General features: G+C 43.4%; 1 protein-coding gene across 2 annotated transcripts in view; it reads right to left on the bottom strand.

Annotated features, from left to right (window-relative positions):
• Positions 1-5,745, bottom strand: part of BMPR1A (bone morphogenetic protein receptor type 1A) — a 145,178-nt gene extending 139,433 nt beyond the window's left edge. The window contains exon 1 of one of the 2 annotated variants that reach the window (XM_060406335.1): positions 5,595-5,745. The gene's annotated coding sequence lies outside the window, so the exon portion shown is untranslated. Of the gene's footprint in view, positions 1-4,643; positions 4,835-5,594 lie in introns of those variants that run through there. The other variant, XM_012104920.5, reaches the window with a different exon arrangement.
• Positions 5,746-17,729: the final 11,984 nt, after the last annotated feature.

Here is a 17,729-nt window from a genome sequence, read left to right as displayed (position 1 = left end):
CTCATTAATTCTAAAGCACATATATTTTCCATATCTTAGCATTTCTGAAATGAAGGTGCAATCAATGGCTTCTTAAAATCAATTAGAAGCATATTTTCTTTATAAGTGGTCTATAAAATGAGGGTGTATCTTATAGTTGACACAATTCAACACAATTCAGCATTTAATCTTGTGTTAAAGAGCTGGACTGACCTGGTCAATAATGACCTTGAGGTTTTAAAACAGCATTCTAAAAGCACAAACACTAATAAAAAGTAGAAGAGGGAAGAAGGAAACACTTTCTAGATCAAAATTGAGCCTGAGAGGAAATTCATTTCCCTTTCTTTCCATGGCTCCCTGCTCCTAAGATCCAAAAGTCCAATCAATAATACTATAATTGATGTCCAACTGCTGCTGGGCCAGATAGGGGCCTTTTGCAAAGCCAGTTACAGACCCATTCTACAGTCTTAGGAGCAGAGCTAGTATTTGTATAAAAATTGCTGTAGAAGATCAAATGACTCACAAAATTATAAACTTAACATGGGTACATATATAACTATACACAAATTATATTTCAATAAGGTTGCTTATTTAAAAAGACAAATGAGTGGCAAGAGCCACAACCTTTCAGTTGTAAGACAACTAAGTACTAGGGATGTAATGTACAACAACCTGATAAATACAATCAACACTGCTGTATGTTATATACGAAAGCTGACAGGAGTAAATCTGAAGAGTTTTCATCACAGGAATAAAACTTTTTTCCATTCTTTAATTTTGAATCTATATGAGACAATGGATGTTCACCAAACTTACAATGATAATCGTTTCAGGATGTATGGAAGTCAAATTGTTATGCTGTACACCCTAAACTTAGAGAGTGTTGTATGTCAATTATATCTCAATAAAACTACAAGAAAAAGAGACAAGTGAGTAAATGCAAGAAGAAAATACTAGATTAAAAGACTTCATACCTTTAGAAAACCCTTTCCTTCACAAAGAGTTCCATCCAGAAGAAGAAAATGGAGAAGGCTTCAAAAAGAGTTGGAATCCGAAATGGGGCTTGAAGAATAGGCAGGACTTGTACATATGACAAGGAGATGGAACAGTTGTAAGCAACAGCAGAAGCAGCAGGGAAACAACACGGGCAGGAAGCGAAAATAGTGAAAGATACGTGACGTGAAGTTGCTCAGTTGCATCCGACTCTTTGCAGCCCCGTGGACTATAGCCTACCAGGCTCCTCGGTCCATGGAATTTTCCAGGCAAGAGTACTGGAGTGGGTTGCCATTCCCTTATAACCATCTGGCAAATCTGAGGCGAATCCCAAGAAAACAATTTCATTTAACAGAAGACACTGGAAACTTCTGAGTGGGGGAAATGAAAAGGACTCAAGATTAATTTAGGCAGTGATGCCTAAGATAACCCGGATAAGGAAGAAAAGGCAATAAAGTCATAACAGTAGTCCAGGTGGGATGAGAATCTGCTTCAGTTAGCAGGGAAAAAAAGACTGAAGAGGGAAAATCATGAAATATACAAAGATATACATAGGACAGAATATTGCACATGAGTATAGCAAATTAAACAATTTACAGAAAAATGAACTTTGTGAAAACCAAACAACACTGTATTTGAAAACTTAATATAAATATATTTCTGGAAAAATGTTAAACACTAAAATTGACACAAGAAATAGAAAACCTACAAAGATCAACTGCTATGTGATAAGTTGAAATGGTACTCAAATTCCTCTCCAGGAAAAAAAAAAAAAAAATCTGAGCTTGAATGCTCTTATAGGTGAGTTCTGCCAAACTCTCAAATAAAAGATAATCTCAGTCTAAACTGTTTCTGAAAAGAGAAAAAGGACAAAAGTGGTCCAACTCATTTTATAAATCTATTATAACCTTGATACCAACGTGTATTAAGAACTGAACCAGAGCTGGCATGAACAGAGAGAAAAGCGACAACACCATGGAAGGAGAACCAACAGATGCTGACTACAGACAACACGGGATGGGATGGGGAAAGGTCTGCCTTTGGGATAACATCGACAGAAATAAGGAACACCAGGAAACAAGTTTGCTTAGAACACTGCCTGAATAATCAGGTAGAGATATTCGTAGAACAACTGGAAAAACCAGGATTCAAGGGCAGGAAAGAAATAAAGAATAGAGACTTGAGAATTATTCAGACAGAAGGGTCTGAAACAATAATGTCAAAAGACCAGAGAAATATGAAAAATGATCTGAAAAGTGGAACTTGGAGAACACTTAGATTAATCAGAAGAAGGAAGACCAGAAAGTGGGAAGGGGGCAAAGAAAAACAAAGTCAGTATAACATCAGAGAAGCCCTAGTCTCATCTGGGAAATTCATATTCGTCCTTCAGAATTGTTCACAGGGTTCCAAAGCAACAATTTCAAGAAGGCCTTCTAAGATTCCTCCAACATAAACCATCACTAGGTCAGGTCCTCATTTTAAGCTCTTACAAATACTCTGCACTTTAATTATACAATTATATATAATTACAGAATTCATGTCTGCTTCAGTAGACTCTAAGCTCCATGAGGGAAAGGCACCCTGTCTGTCTTTGCCTTCTGCTGTCTCCCCTGTTATGTTAAAATATAGTATTTGTTGAATAAAATGGGCAGATGAAGGATAGACAAGGAAAGGCATTCCAAGAATGATGGGTTGACGCTAAAAGCTACAAAAAGTTCAAGTTGACTTAGAAAGGAGGCCCAAAAGTGTTTATTAGATTATAGGTGACCTTTTCGAAGGTGAAATTCAGATAACAAGGGTTAAGAAATGAATGGATGGTCGGGAAGTAAAGGCAGGAAAAGTAAATTACTCTTGGTAATGTCCTGAGTTAATTTTATGGAATGAATTTTAATTTCACTTCAGTTTTGCTCTATGTTTAACGAACATGTGTTACTTCTATAAGGACAATTTTTGTTATTGTTGTTAACATGATTTGAAAAGGTAAAGCAGCCACAAGACAGGTGGAGGGAGTAGTGAATTAAAAGGTAAACAAGTACTTTAAGAGAGTAACAAACTCCATTAAGCAGGAAAGAAAAGAAAAAGCTAAAATAAGGTATTAACTAGGAAGAAGGACAAAACATATTCTTCCACTAAGATGGAAGGAAGAGAAGATGATGATAAAAGGAATCCAGTAAATTCTGGAAGGAGCTCCCACTGGAAACCTCAATGTTCTCAAGAAAGGATGTGAAGTGAAGCGAGTAGAAAAAGTTTCAAATGAGTTCTACAGAGAATGCGCAGGGGGGCGGGTGTGGGGGGCTGGGGGGACCCAAAACAGAAGCGCCATACAGGTTCTATTAAAAGGGCATTCTAAATTTCAATTGGCCTTTTGTAAAACTTCATCCCATTTCTAGCTCAGAACTGCCCTAGTTTAGCTTTAATTTTAAATATTTAAATTCTAGTTCACAAACTATTTCAACAACTGAAAATTGATAGGCATTAATACAGTCTACTTTAATTCCGACTTGAACTGCTCTTTTGAAATAAATACAGTAAAGGAGTTGTTTTCAACTCAAGCAACAAAATAGCGATCATTTCAAGTATGAGTGAACTGAAAAGCGCTCCTAAACTTGAGTGTTTGCAGAGAAAGGCTTTTTGTAATTGTTGCTGTTTAACTCTTCGCGTGCCTCACTCTAACAGATTCCGAGTAACAGAGAAAATCTTGGGTTCAAATCTCAGCTCACTTAATCAAGTTATTCAACCTCTCGGCGTCTCGATTTCCTCTCCTAAAAAACGAGGAATACAATAACCAGGATTATCCTAAGGATTAAATGACGTAACACAGGTGAACGTGCCAAGTTCGTACTATGTCCTCAGAACGGTTTGCTAACCGTTTGAAAGAGAAAACTCGCAGCACTTTGACCAAATTAAAAAAAGCCTGAAAAAGCACAACTCACAAAACGTCAGACCCTAACACACAGCACATTATTTTTCTTCCCTGACGCAAGTTATTTTTTTCTTGCCAACCTTTCCACTAGGAGTCTGGAAAGAGAAAAAAAGGGTTCCAGTCAATCCAGCATAAAGTTTTCAGAAGCTGAAGTGCAGAATCACAACAGACATGGCAGCGGAAGCGGCGCAGGACAACAGGTGAACCTCCGAGAACCCTGGCACCTTCCCGCGGGCAAGTTTTGCAGGAGGGTTGGCAGTTCCTCCAGGCTCGACCGCCCCATGAAACAGACATTCGTTTTCCTTTTTTCCTTTTAGAAACGTAACAGACAAATCGTGACTATCACCCTCGCCGCTCCCGGGCGAGGGAGGTGAGCGCCTTTCCCATTTAAGGATTCAAGAATCGTCCTTGGTGGCGGCTTTCGCCCACACCGCCTCCCCAAACTCGGCCCGAAACTCGGGGGTGGGGAACAAAGAGGGGCCCGGAGGCGGGGACGTCGCAGGGGGCTGCCGGGGGCCCGGGTCTCCCGCAGGGCTGGGCCCGGGGCGGCAGGGCCCAGTCTGCCGCGGCCTGTCACAGCCTGGGCGGCAGAGACCCCCACGGGGCCGCCGGGCCTGGCGGCCCCCAGCTCGGGCCTCCCGCGCGCGCCTGGCTCCCCCCGAAACTTCGCCTGCGGCCCGCGCCGGCCTCCCGGGCGCAGCCGGCCTCCGCCGACGCGCACACGCACTCTCCGGGCCAGCCAACTCACCCGAACCCTGGGGAACTCATCCTCCAGCTCTCGGCGCGGAGCGCGGTGGGCGCGGCGGGGCGCGGGGGCGAGGCAGGGGGCCCGGCTCGGCCTCCGCCCGGGGCGTGCAGCGGCCCCAGCCCGGTCGCCCCTCGCGCAGCCGTACGATCCTCGTCTCGCGCGGACGGACACGCCGGAGTCCGAGCCTTCCTGCCCGCCCTCCCCGCCCTCCTCGCCCTCCTCGCCCTCCTCCCTCCTCGCTCCTCCTTCGCCGAGCGCCAGCAGGCGGATTCCAATCTCGGCAGCCGCCGCCGCCGCCGCCGCCGCTGCGGACACTCGCGCGGGAGGGAGGGGTGGGGGCGGCGCGGGCGCGGGGTGTGGGGGGAGGGGCGGGCCTCCGCGAGACTCGGCGCAACGCTCGCGCGCTGGGAGGGCGCCCGCTCCGCCCGGCCGGGCACGCGAAAAGAGCCGAGCGCGCGGCGGAAGGGCCCGAAGGGTCTCTGGGGCTAGGCGCCCTGCTGCCGGGGAGGAGGGCTGGCCGCCGGCAAGGGGGCGCCGGGCTGCCGTAGGGAGGGGGGCCTCTCCTCCGCGCGGCCCTGCCGGCCCCTCCTCACCGAGACGCCGCATCGCCGCCTCGGCGGGGCCGGCCAGTCTCCGGAAGCCGGGTGGAGGAGACGCCGTGCGCGCGCCGCACAGTACTGAGTGCGGGGCAGCGGCGCAGATCCCGCCGCTGCGAGCTGCGCGCGGGCCCGGCCCCCCGCACTGCCAGTGCTCCGGGGTTCCTTGTGTGGCCCCCTCCCCGGACAAACTCTAAAGCTCTAACAAAAACTCGTGACACGTGAGGGCAGGTTAGCGCTTGCGGAGTAAGCCTGATCGCTGACAATTCACACGCCATGGCGGAGAACTGCCCGACCGTGGTGGTAGTCGTTGCGACAAAGAAACGTACAAAGCCACAGTCCAACTATTATTTACTATAGCTCCCCGGCCTCTCTTTCTGGGCTCTTTGCCAGCGTACAGAGGCGCAGGTAGGGGGGAGTTGAAGGGAAAGAAGCATTTTCGCGTCGATCCAGGAGCTGTGAGGCCTGGCCCGCCTGGGAGCCCTATGATGGAGCCCGTGAATACCAAAGGCATAAGTTGAGCAGCGGTGTTAACCCAAAAGAACTGAAGTCAGCGGACTATAAATATTGTTCCCGTCTCTGCTGTCGCTCACTCTAGTGACCTCAGATACCCTCCGAGTCTGATTCCCTCCATTTGGAGAGCATAAATAGTTGCCACTCCTTTTTTCTCCCCATTCTTTGGAAAATGCCATTTCAAGTATTCAGTGTCCTGTATGTGAAGAGTCTTGGTCTCTTTTTAAAAACCAAATGTGACCTTGATCTCTTGGGTAAGTCTTTCAACGAATGCATGGCATTAAATTATCTCTTTACAAAAGATACCTTTTTTTTTTTTAAGTTACCTTTATAAACAAAAAAAGAGACAAGGAAAAGAATGTGCCAAGCCCCGATATTTGTTTTCACACACATTCTCCCTTAAGAGATATTTAGATTCCAGACTATTCCCTTGTATTCTTGTTTAAATGACTAAAATCCCTTCCATTCTTGTTTAAAGTTTTTTTTTTTTTTTTGGTCCATCTTTCATTCCCTTCCCCGCCGGTCGCTTTTATCCACCTCTGCCCTTAATGCCTCAGATACGTTCTGTAATTCCAAATTATTTTTTCAATTCTACTTATTCTGTAATTTTTTTTCCTGAACTCTATACCTGTCTCAGGTTTGAGAGTCATGGATCTTGCTATGCAGGATGAATGTTTGATACATGAGTTTCCCTGGATCACCTAAAATTTGTCACTTTTTCAAGTTTACGACGTAGGACACCGCTTTGATGTCAAGGGATAGGGTGGACCTTTTGCTTGAGGAGATTCAGACTGATTAGCTAAAGAACTCATAGATGTAAGCTGAGCAATGTGTCACGGCAGATAAAAACTATGCTGAGTGTGTACTCTCTAGAGCCTAGTTCAATTTTCAGATATATGAATCAGTCTATAAAATAGACAACCTCAGGTTAGAAATTTAGTATTTCAAAATGAACAAATCCATGTTGCCTAGGTTGTGTTATATGCCACTGTAGAAATTACAGCAAAACTGAAGCATCAAATTTTAGGTCGTCATAGCTTTGCTTCTTGAGAAAAGGATCTCCTTTTCAAATTTTCAAGAATTTTACTTAATATCCTTTTGCTTTCCTTGGACAGAGCCCACCTGAGTGCCCAGGCTGAAATCCTTAGCTTTATCACAGCAGGCAACCTAGGTACTGACAACTGAGCAGGGCATGGTGTTTTCTTTGGTTCCTGGCATGTGTATGCATGCCAGCCTGTTTCTCCGGTTTTCCTGCCCACTTAAATGAACAAGAGCAGCCAGGAAGCCCAAAGAGACAACTGAACACGTATGGTCTGGCCCCCAAACTCAAAGGCAACACCTCAAGGTGCAAATTCAACATTCTCTACTGTGATAGTTTTCCTCTAAGTAGGTTAACAGAATGCTTTGGAAATGGATCTTTTTCCTCTGCATGGTCTGTTTGAGGTATAAGCCTCAAGAGTGGTAGTTGCATGCCCAAATCACACAGCATTAGTTTGGAATGCAAAATCACCCCTCTTCTGCAGTTCTCAGGTCCTCAAGATAGGTCTGATCACCTATCTTAACACCCCGAGACAGCCAATTTCGTTTTCTTTATACCACTTTTTACTGTATGAAATTACTTCATTTAGTTATTTGTTCATGGTCTGAGTCTCTCTGACCTACTAGAATATAAACTCCATGAGAGCAGAAACCTTGTCCATCTTGTTCTCAACTGTTTCTGCAGAGTCTAGTGCATAACTAGTGCTCAATATTTGTTAAATGAATGAGATAAAAGACGGAATTTCCTTTAAGCATTTCTGAACCTTGTCATCAAAATCCAGTTTGTTTATTTATTTAATCTTCTCTTTTCTTTTAGCCGCACTGTACAGTTTGCAGGATCCTAGTTCCCTGACCACAGATGGAATCTAGGCCCCTTGCAGTGCGGAGCCCTAACCACTGGGCTGCCAGGGAATCCTGGTATCCAGTTTTAGAGGGTGGCTTAGACTATGTTGAAAAGGTGAGGGCGAGTCAGGGAAGCTATGGGTTATACCATATTCAGTGAAATGGACATGTCTGCTTTCAGGGAAGGTGTTAGTTGAATTAGGTCTTCCCTGGTGGCTCAGACGGGACAGCGTCTGCCTACAATGCGGGAGACCTGGGTTCAATCCCTGGATCGGAAAGATCTCTTGGAGAAGGAAATGGCAACCCACTCCAGTATTCTTGCCTGGAAAATCCCATGGATGGAGGAGCCTGGTAGGCTACAGTTCATGGGGTCGCAAAGAGTCAGACACGACTGAGCGACAGACTAATCCAAGTTAATCCATCCAAAGTCACTTCCCTGCTATAAAGGCAGTCCTAAGTCATCATGGATATGGAAATAAATTAGAATTCAGTAAGGAGGGACTAGTGAAGGGATGTCCTTGGCAGAGTGATGCTTTAGTTGTTTTCAAACCCAATATTAAATGGATAAGAGTGCTATGAAGAGTAGAGGAAACAGCTACATTATTCGGCATAGACCCTACTACATCATTTTATTGGTTAATAATACCCTGGTTAACGTCATGGTTAAGAAGGACCAAGCCAAAACAGAAACTGTGTTTAAGAAAAAAGATAGTTATATATATATATATATATAATTGAGTGCACAAAATAAAGTTTAAAAATCTGAATTTGTGTTTTCCTTTGTATTGGTATAATATTTTACTTCCCATTTTATTTTTACTTGTATATAACTTGATTTTTCCCACTTCTATTTTCATTTCTCTTTTTTTCAAAGGACTTGTTTCCTATGATTAAAAGATGGTTCAGTGAAGCTCTTGCTACAAAGTAGTCACCACTCGGTCCTGCCTAGTCCACGGTCTCAACTGACCTCTCCCTACTGTCAGCACACCCTTTACCGTAGACCACAATCCTCTCCTGGCAGGAAGACTCTTCTCAAAGCTCCAGTCCCAAGCCCAGGACTCAGCCACCTGCTGCTTCTGCTACTTACACCAAGATGTCCAACCTTGGCCCCCGTCTAAGCACTGACTCACAGCCCTTTTCTCGCTCCTGAAGCCCGGGCCTTTTAACCTGTGTGGAACTCGGTTTTCTCTGCCTGTGGTCTGGACTCTGCTCTCTGGAGTCTGCCCCAGCCCTACAACACAGACTCTGTTGTGTACCGATTGATACCCCTAGTGGTAACACTTGTTTGCCTTCAGCTTTATTTTCTAGAATTTCCCTGTCCATGTTCTATCCATCTGTCAGGCCTCCTTCCCCGCATTGCCTCAAGTTGAACAGCTGCCTGCTGTTCTCCTGGACTACCCCCTGTTGATTGCTCACGGTTCTCCAGCTAGCAGGTACTACCTAGAGGGCCTGAGGTCCTCCCACCCAACACCTAGACCTGGGGCCTCCCCACCCCAGCTCCACTCAGCCCACCGTCAATCTGTCCTTCCCTATCCTGTAGCGATTCACCTTGCTGCCTTTCTCTGTCCTGAGAGCAGTGGGTTTATAACCAATTACACTTTATTTTTTGACCAGATATACACAAGTTCAGTTCAGTTCAGTCGCTCAGTCGTGTCCAACTCACGCCAGGCCTCCCTGTCCATCACCAACTCCCGGAATATATATTAGTATATATATATATGTATATAGTTGCTTTTGTTTTTGCCTGGTTAAAAATAAAATGTACTAGGTGCTTGCATACATATATATATGTATATACTTGTATCTGCATACATATATATATATTTATATATATTGTTAATATGTACATGTATAAACCATATCCAGTTCTACTTACCACTCCTAAACACTGATTCTACTCAAGAATTTTGTTGGCACTAGTAGTCCAGAAATCCTAGCATCTGGAGCTGAGTATGGTTAACTTGTGAATGACCATTCAAAGAAAGACAAGGTGTCATGATAAAGATTCAAGCTGAGATAACTGGGGAGATAATAATTTTGGATCAGGAATGCTGTGTTATTAACAGCCATACTATATTAACTATATGTACGTGCTCGACATGGTTATCTAAATATATAGGTGTAGTGTGGTACCTCCAGTGTGCATAGACACACTAGTTTATCTACCACACATTTTGGGGTACCTAACCCTGTGCTAGATAGAAAGTTCTAGAGGACAAGAACTGTCTTTTTCTTACTCCATCATATCCTTAGGATCTAGCCTGCTGCCAGGCATACGAGTATGTGTTCAATATTTACTGAATAAATAAATGTACTATAATGCCCAGCACATTCCTTCCCCTAAAAGCTTAAAATCTCATAAAAGTAAGTTGTGCACATAATTCTTTACTTGATGTTTCTTTCCGAGTCAAGATTTATTGTCCTTAAGACAGTTGCTAACTCATTTTGTTCTCTACTGATAGACAGCCCTCACTCATTTCTTATATTTTTGTTAACAAAAGCAGGGTTGACTTTTTGGGTTTTGTTTTTAGTATTTTTGAGGCTTAATTTTAAAGCACTTACCTTGATAGAATGAGAGTCTAAGAAATCCTGTAATGACAGCACAGAAGTATCACCGACTATAACTTTTTCTTTTTTTGGCCATGCTGCATGGCTTCCAAAATCTCCAACCAGGGATCAAACCTGGGACTGTGGTAGTAAAAGCCCAGAATCCTAACCACTAGACTAGCAGGGAACTCCCTATCACTGGCTTTAAATTTAACATCTCTTCAACAAATAATGCTTAAGTTTTGGAGTTCTGTGTGCTCTTTAAACGGAGAAGGCAATGGCACCCCACTCCAGTACTCCTGCCTGGAAAATCCCATGGACAGAGGAGCCTGGTGGGCTGCAGTCCGTGGGGTTGCTAAGAGTCGGACACGACTGAGCGACTTCACTCTGACTTTTCACTTTCAGGCCTTGGAGAAAGAAATGGCAACCCACTCCGGTGTTCTTGCCTGGAGAATCCCAGAGATGGGGGAGCCTGGTGGGCTGCTGTCTATGGAGTCTCACAGAGTCGGACACGACTGAAGTGACTTAGCAGCAGCAGCAATGCTCTTTAAAAAAAGAACTTCCTCCATTCCCTCATGGGGGAATAAAATCAATTATCCAATCAGTAATCAATAGCTGTCACTGTTTCTTTTAAAATGTAGGTTTTACATTTGGTTTGTTACCCACTTTAAAATCTGTCTTCCTCATTGTATGCCTGAATTACACCAGCTACACTAGTTGGTCATTCCCTCTTTCAACTGATCTTGCTCAGTTTTTCCAGGTTTCGCTTAATGAGACGCCACACGCATCACAATCTGAGCACCACTACTGTATGAAAGTATTCTGCTAGAGTGGGGTCTCCACGTCCCACAGAATGAGCCACATTCATTTCTCCTTTTCCTGCCATTCTCCTGCCTCCCGTGCCCACATACCACCTCCTGTAGGAACTCATCTTTGACGGCTCCACCCTAAACCCCTTAGGCTTTTCTCTCTGTGGTCTACATCACTGACTTTTTTTGGACACTTTAGCTATTCCTGTGTCTTTCTCCAAAATATTATTTCATACTTTTATTCACTTACATACGAATAGGGGTTTTCTAGCCTCCCAGGCTGGGGGAGGACAACATAGAAGATATCAAAATACTCAAGGTATCAAAATAGTAGTCTTAGGCAGGAACCTACCAATGCTGCTGCTGTTCGATCGCTCAGTCATGTCCGACTCTTCGCAGCTCCATGGACTGTAGCCCACCAGGCTCCTCTGTCCATGGGATTTCCCAGGCAAGGATACTGGAGTGGGTTGCCATTTCCCTTCTCCAGGGGATCTTCCCCACCCAGGGACAGAACCTGTGTCTCCTGCTTGGCAGGCAGATCCCATTGTAATAGTTAAGATTCTTGCCCCTGTTTCCAAGAGGCAATGGGGAGGGTGGTGGGGGGCGGTGCCACAAACTTCTCAATGCGCCTGCCGCGCTGCTCTATCCCTCAGGGTCAAAGAGAGTACTCCTGTCCCTTTTTCCCTTCTACCCTCTCCTGCCCCTGTTTCTAGCACAATTGCTGTAGTCACTGCACTCAGCGCCTCGGGCAGCTACATTGCAGGATTCCAAGAGGTGCCATCCTGCTTTTTGTGAAAGATGCTGCCGAGAGTGGCGCAGTACACAACCGGCTCCCGGCCCACGGAACACCATGAAAGAGCCATTCCAATTGCATGCCGGGAGCCAAGCCCCTGGCTTGCTTAAAGAACCAACTGGTTTTTACTATTAACATTATATAGACCTCTACACAACATTATATATCTCACGCTGCTGCTGCTGCTGCTGCTACTAAGTCGCTTCAGTCGTGTCCGACTCTGTGCGACCCCATAGACGGCAGCCCACCAGGCTCCCCCATCCCTGGGATTCTCCAGGCAAGAACACTGGAGTGGGTTGCCACTTCCTTCTCCAGTGCATGAAAGTGAAAAGTGAAAGTGAAGCCGCTCAGTCCTGTCCGACTCTTAGCGACCCCGTGGACCGCAGCCTACCAGGCTCCTCCCTCCATGGAATTTTCCAGGCAAGAGTACTGGAGTGGGTTGCCATTGCCTTCTCCGTATATATCTCATAGATACATTATATTTTACTATATAACATTACATACCTTTCAGGGCGTTTGGGGGAAATGAAAGTGGCCAGATGTGTATCTGTCAGAATTAAATCAATTAGAATCCCATATAGGATGTGTAATTAATTAAAATTTTCATTTTGATTTCATTTTCATCAGTGCAAACGCTCAACACAAAAATTATTCTGTTGTTATACTTGGAATAATACATCATGCCAATCAGAATTTACATATGTACCATATTTCATCAAAATAAGATAACGATTATAAGCAACATTATTTTAGGTACAACTAGGAAAGAAAAACACTGCCAATTACGACATATCATTAACTGTAAGACATCCTAATTTTAGAAGTGATAAAACGTCAAAAAGTGTGCATCTAAGCATTGATGAAACACAGTGCGTTTTAATGCAAAACACCACCATATGGTCCAGTAGTTGGAAACACTAAGTTTCTGGGTTTTTGACATATAACTTATTTGTTTGTCATGCACGATCCTCAACTAATCACACTGTGAAAGTTAACCACAAGAGCAGAGACAGTGCAGTTCCACTGCATATAAACATATAAAACAAACATGACTAACCTATGATTCAGTCACATAAAGTTGAAAAGAAATACTAGCATCCAGTCAATGTACTGTAGTATTTGGATTACATTACAAATAAAAAATTAAGTTTTGGACAGCTGCTTATTCTGAAAATGTGTGATGACAAGGAGAATGGACGTATTTTTATCCTTGGAAAAGTCAAACTAAACAATTAGAAAAATCTCAACCGTGCAGTAGAATGACTTTACGTTTATCCCGGAAGCTGAACAATAGTCCTTGCTGCTTGTGGGGCCATCAGGAAAAGCCAGCTGTGGGTTTCTTTTTAGTACAATTAATTGCTTCCGCTGTATATAAAATTGAAAGAATTGGGTGCTTTAGTGCGGAAAAAGGATATCCTGTACACTGCTCCTATTTCCTCACAAAAGCTATTATTGAGCCTTTCGCCATTAATTCACATGCATTGGATTATCCTGTGGTGAAAGACCAAGTGGCTTCTCATTTTTATAGTCTCTTATCTCCTATTTATTTGGCACCTCTCTGGAGATACCTGCTCTTCTCCCAAGACTGCTTAATTGCTGGGATGTCAGACGGTAGCTAATGACTGACTTCCTTTTCTGAGACTAATTGTGAGCTCATCTCTGTACTTTTTCTTAGAGTGGCATTTCTCATTGTTGAGAAATATTCTGAGTTCTGTTATTATTTGAAATGACAGAGGCAGCAATGTTTAGTACCAGTTTTCAATCCCTGCCCACCATTCACTTTGAGATCAGCAAGTGACTCATTATAAATCCTCTGGATAAACCTGAACAGTCCAGTATACAACAGCCATTTGCTAAGTGTGACTGTGTAAATTTTAAATTAGTTAAAAGGCTCACTAAGTGCTCAGTAGCCACATGAGGTTAGTGGTTGCTATATCGGAAGAGGGAAGACATAGAAGATGGCCATTTTCACACAAAGTTCTATTGGACAGTGTCGCTGTAACCTGTGGCCTGGTCCTCTCAGGCCTCTTGAGTAGTATCTGAACCCGGAATCGATGTTTCTGTGCTCACCATTGAAAACAAATGGTACCAAGGCTACTTTCAGGATCATTTCTGTAGTCTGTTACTCGAGAAGTTTCTCTGAGCATGTGGAGCACCAGAAATGGGGGGCTGCTGTTCACCTGGTATAAAGTTACATAAGGTCTGGGAAGATCCCCTGGAGAAGCAAATAACTACCCACTCCAGTATTCTTGCCTGGAAAATTCCATGGACAAAGGAGCCTGACAGCCTACAGTCTATGGGGCTGCAAAGAGTCAGACACTACTGAGCAGCTAACACACACACACACACACACACACACAATAAGTGTTCTTACCACAATTTAAAATATATATATATATATATTTCTTTTTAAAATTATTTATTTATTTTATTTGACTGGACTGGGTCTTAGTGGTGTCATGTGGGATCTAGTTCATTGGCCAGGGATTGAACCCAGGCCCCCTGCACTGGCAGCATGAAGTATTAGCTGCTGGACCACCAGGGAAGTCCCCATGTATATTTCTTAATGGTAGAAAATTGACGAAAATGCAAATAGTGTCTGTGGTATCTCCAGGTAAAGAGACTATGATTACTTTTTCCTTCTTCCTATTTATATGTGTTTGGGGGGTTTTATTCCTTTCTTAATTAGTAAAAATCACATTTAAGATCCTTAAACCCATTCATTTATCACCAGTTTCAAAGTAGTTTTATCCAACCCCTGCCTTAAGAGAGGAAGTAGTCATTTTGAACAACTGTTTCTTTAAAAATTAAACTCAGCCAGCAGTTTTTAGTTAAGAGATCTGTATTCCCTTCTCTTCTAGCATGAAAAGCATCAGAGAACTTGCAGTTAGGATGCCCTAGAGCCCTGATAAATAGAATTACAGAACGTCCCTCAGGAAGAGATGGCTCATGATCACTAGCAATCCTCTCACCCAGGCATTTGTTGGGCATTTTGCCAGGTTATACATATTTCTAGACTATACTTCAGAGTCTCAGAATCAAGGCCCAACAGGTTAAGGAGGCCTATGGAGCTAAAGAGGGCTCCGGTTTTACCATTGAAAAGAGAACCATAAAAAAAGAATTCCTTGTTTCCTAAAAGTTCAGGCATGATCATACAGGTTTAATTAGGAAAAGCCAGCTGTTTACAGCAAATTATAAACTGCATAAGCAGACCTCAGTGGACACTCCCAAAGGATGTCCCATGAACCCTTACTTCTCCAAGTCCATATTCAGCAGATCTGGCGAGCCAGACCTGAGGCAGGGAGCTGTGATGCCAGCCAGAGTAGTATTCTAAAAGTCCCTTTCCATAGCTTTCCATGACCAAAGGAGTGTGTGGAAAGCCTCCGCTTTTTCTTTCCTTTTGTCCTTGAAACTTGAAGCCAATTCACTGTTTTCCTCACTACTACTGCACCCGCCCCGTAGAGACACATTTCAGAAACAAGCTAAGCAACAAGATAAGAACACCAACTTTGGAGTCAGAATTCTGGCTGAACTTCCTAATTTTTGACCTTGGGTAGAGTTTGTCAACCCTGAATCCCAGTTTCTTCGCCTATAAAATGAGGATAAATAATATCGATTTAATGAGGCAGATATGAGAATTAACCAAGAGCATTTGGAAAACTGTTGGCATAAAATCAACACTCAATTCTTTTTACTTACCTTTCCTTTTCCTTCTAGAAGGTGATTGGTCCATTGGTGTTTCTGTTGAAGGGGAAGGAAAACAAACTGTAAACTCTTAATGAGCCTTACTTCAAATACTGCCCAGTACAGTTCAGTAATTAGTATATGAGTTCTGCTTCAGCTTGGGCTGGGTTCCAGTTCTTTGCTCCAGCCTTAGCTCAGGAATTTTCTCCTCTAGAAAGCCTTTGCTACCCAATCCCAAGCTGAGTAAGTGGCTTTCCCAAGAAGTCCCATGGCACTCCAAGCTTGTTTCTATCCTAATCGTTTACCTTGCATTCTGCTTCTCAAAACAGGGTACTTAGCAATGAGCATGGAGTACAGGATGTTATAAGGCATCTTCTCCAGAGCATCAGTTTTATCTAATAATGAGTAAAACAAAGGGGATGTATATGCTGTTACAATACGATATTAGATTATATAAGAAATTTCGCAATGGCAGAGGGTTCCTAGAAGACATGTGCTCATTGCCCTTTGCTTTTAGATCTTTTTGCGGAGAAGTTGGAGAATCATGTATTGCCACATGGCAGTGAAATTATGCAGCAACTAGTCTGTTCCTTCCAGCAGACCATGAGCTCTGTTAGGGCAGGCATTGTACCTCATTTGCCCCTGAATCACAAAATTTGCCTACATAGCATGAGGCCCGTCTCAAGGTAGAGGCTCCAGGAATGCTTGTGGATCTGAAATCAACTCTCTGTCTTCTCCCAGTACTTTGGGGAAACTATAGTTTTTCCATCAAAGAGAGCAACTTTGAAATTGTTTAACTGACAGGACTTCACATTGAGTGCCTGTTAGAGAAAACACAATTCTAGCTGTACTTTTGGGGAAAGTATTTAACCTATCAGACTTTTGGCTTCTCAACCTGGTAGGGTGGTTAAGGCTTAATGAGAAAAGATTCACAAAGTAAACTGAGCTTGGCACATAGAAGGTGCATGCAAAAAAAGCTTCTTTAGTTTTCTCTAAAGTGACTAATAATTAATTCTAATCATTAATCTATAAACAAAGAGATGATTTTGGTTATTTCAATCATTCCAAGCAACACAAAAGGGACCTGAGCCACTGCCTGGGGCTTCTTCTACAGCACCCTGGTCCTTCTTCCTGAACTTCCACATCATCCGGCAGTTTCCTTACTGTCTCGGTGACTGTCACATTAAACCTGGACTTAAAAGATAGAGATAATTCAACTAGAAGGTGGAGAAAGGTAACCACCTATTAGGAGAGTGAGCTACAGAGTCAGGGCCCATTTCAAGCCTTGCCTCACTAAGTAATCTGATTTGCTTTTCCAACTCTGAGGCATGTCTTGATCCTGGTTCTGCAGACAGAACAGGGTCCTGGGCAGAGTTGCCAATTCCTAACTTAGAGCATGAGCCAGGGAGTCGGGACCCACAAATGGCTCTATCTTTCACTCTATTGGTCTGGGTCCGGAGTAACTTTACTCAGAACCTAGTAAAGCTTAAGCTTCAGGGTCCCTCACCATCAAAGGCCCCTGTTTATGCTGAGAGTTGCTTAAAATGTCCTAGGTTGAAAAGGGAAGTCAGGGTGTTATCAGGGAGCATTCTTATGTAAGTTTTTCTGATCAGTTGCCTAAGAGATTTCAGAAGAAAGAGACCTAGAGAGGCTTGATTCCAGGAATTTGATTCTTTCTTCTCATTCTAAATGAATACTCTGTAGTTTATTTTGTGTTTGAAATTTTATATTCTTTCTAAGGATGACTCCAAAAAACCCGAAGCTACTTTTCTCTATTGCCTCCCTACCCTACAGCTCACCAGAAAGTCACAAGCACAGGAGAAGAGTTTTAGGGGCCTGTGTCACGACGACTCCATGAGAGGTGGACTCACCCTCAGTACCTGCAGTCTGTCTTCTCTCTCAGGAACCTGTCGAACACCTTGTACCAACTTCCTTCCACAAATGCTGGGACCCTCTAGCATTCCCAAGTGCTTTGATAGAAATAAAAAGATAAAACCTCTATTAGTTGACTTCTCCCTTGATCTAAAAAGGATTTTGAAATGGTCTTTTTATACCTATTTTTATGCATCGATAGAGTTGGTACTAGGGAGGGGTCAGGGGATAACTGACTTGAATATGGAAAGGTAGTCTGTTAAGAATTTTTCCTTTTTTTTTTTAAACATTAAAAAAATTTTAACTGAAGTATAGTTGAATTTCGGTGTTTCAGGTATACAGCAAAGTGATCCAGTTTTATGTATATGTATTCTTTTTCAGATTCTTTTCC

This window comes from Ovis aries, chromosome 25, assembly GCF_016772045.2.
Source record: "Ovis aries strain OAR_USU_Benz2616 breed Rambouillet chromosome 25, ARS-UI_Ramb_v3.0, whole genome shotgun sequence".
NCBI lineage: Eukaryota > Metazoa > Chordata > Mammalia > Artiodactyla > Bovidae > Ovis > Ovis aries.
The sequence above is the reverse complement of the archived record's forward strand: the minus strand, read 5'-3'. Positions and strand labels throughout refer to the sequence as shown.